Source organism: Mytilus californianus, unplaced genomic scaffold, assembly GCF_021869535.1.
Source record: "Mytilus californianus isolate M0D057914Y unplaced genomic scaffold, xbMytCali1.0.p SCAF_1, whole genome shotgun sequence".
NCBI lineage: Eukaryota > Metazoa > Mollusca > Bivalvia > Mytilida > Mytilidae > Mytilus > Mytilus californianus.
Window position 1 is genome coordinate 120,520,494 of NW_026262581.1, and position 2,078 is coordinate 120,522,571.

The 2,078-nt window shown below is 33.6% G+C and overlaps 1 long non-coding RNA gene across 1 annotated transcript; it reads left to right on the plus strand.

Moving 5' to 3' along the window:
• The first annotated feature begins 1,385 nt into the window (after positions 1 to 1,385).
• On the plus strand, positions 1,386 to 1,751 carry LOC127732699 (uncharacterized). Its single transcript, XR_007996396.1, has 2 exons — positions 1,386 to 1,456; positions 1,679 to 1,751. It is a non-coding gene; the product is annotated as an uncharacterized LOC127732699 (long non-coding RNA).
• The last annotated feature ends 327 nt before the right edge of the window (positions 1,752 to 2,078 follow it).

Genomic DNA, 2,078 nt, shown 5'->3' on the forward strand with positions numbered 1-2,078 from the left:
CCCCTGGATCCGTCTATGTAACTGTTTATCGTTCTGCGTAATACTGGCTTTTTCACCTCCCTTACTTCAAATACTTGGCCCTAGACAGTTGCTTATCTGTTTATCGTTCTGTCACTGGCTTTTTTTAGACTATAGAGACTTCATGTGTACAAACCTGACGTCAAACTCGTGTACTATAAAAGAAGAGACAAATAATTTCACATTAAATCCTGTAACATTACATCTAAAGATAATTACAATCCAAAGTAAATTATATTACGATGTCAATGGACTAAATTCCCGCGCAAATGTCATCACTGGGATAGACCAAAACGAATTTTAGGTTTATGTATCATTCACATTCCGATCAATTTACTCAGTTAAATAAAATATATGTGTTAACTATTTTTATATTGGTTTTGAATTTAGTTAATCTATCAGAAAAAAGGATTTATTTCTCGCAGATAGCCCTCAATACTATACACCAACTCGACACTAAAGCTATAAAACCCTAAAACATAATAGTATATGGAATCGTCCAAACGGATTACCTAATATTGATATAGGTGAAATATGTAGATTCAGAATTGTGTACACAGAAATAAGATCAGAAATAAAGCCCTATGTAAGGTGAAAACAATAACACAGCTGTATAAAATCATTGTTTATTAAATTTGCTTGCATAAGAACCATGAAGTTAAAATTTATAACGATTACGTTTATCCTGTCAACCCCTTTTCTTCATTGCATCAAGGCTTCCGTTGCTTTACATCGAGCAGCAATTCAACCAATCGGGGAATGTTAAGTTGGGACATACCTCTATTTTTGGAAGCGTGATCTTTACATCGAGGCTTGCGTTGCTTTACACCGAGGCCACAGTAGTTCGACCAATCGGGGAATGTTTATTTGGGGCATGTGACCTATTGAACTGCAGGTTTTATAATATTTTAATCGAAATTGTAGAAAAATGAAATGTTGTTAGTACATACAAAACAGAAAATGATGAATACTTTTAGTAAAAGATAATTTGGATCCGGGTTCTGTGTATTCACATCATTTGTACAACTCTCCTTACTGATGCCATTTTTTGGAATTTCTGTGACCTAAATGGTTCGCGAAAATTAATATTTTATTATATATATAGTAAATATGAAAATTATTCATGTATATATTGATATATTTATATTTTAATTCTTCATCAATAGGTCTAATTATTATGACAGATCTGCCATCATCAGGGGTCCAACTGTCAATTTTATGTTAAAGTTTTCAACTTTGATCTACTAAGCATATATTCTGTTTCACATTTAATGTTTACTATATGTTTTCATAATCATCCGGAACAAATCGCACTGAACCGATTTCTTACATCACCGTACGCCTTTAATTTCTGTGACGCCGTCTGTTTCAATATTTCAACACATGTAACATGGACGACATTTAATTTTCTGAGGAAATCGAGACATATCACTGTCAAGTACGTTTTATTCATTTATAAACTGTGATAATTTAATCTGTTTAAGTTCGTTAATTTGGATAAGTGATTTATTAAATGCATACGAACTGTAAGTTATTTATAACCGAGATTGGAACTGTAAATTCTACTTTCGTTTTCATTTCATTGTTTTAAATATTTGCATATGAACTTTAATATGTTCTTTCATACACATTGTAAGTATTTCTTTTTGTTTTATTGCAGTTTACCACAAACAATCTACTGACTACTTGTAAACCTTTCTGGTGGAATATTATAATTACAATTTTCGAAACAAGTTGTGTTCTTTATATATTTGCCGAGATTGCGATACAGTCACCTGGTTAAGCTAGCTGAGTCAGGCTCAGCATAGTAAATTAACAACAACTTGTCTACACATCTCCTGAACAGGAAATACAACGGAGCATCGTTCGTAGCTGTTACCTTGACACTACGCAACACAGCTTGTGCGTCCTAGGCAGCAAACCAACAACGTTGAACAAACATTGCCTACTTCTAGTTGATTTACATCATGGATCCCAGTCACGAACAGCAAGAAGAGGTTCAGCCCCCTGAGGGAGATGTCCCTAAAGAACTAGAAGAAAATCCGTCTGATAACACACAT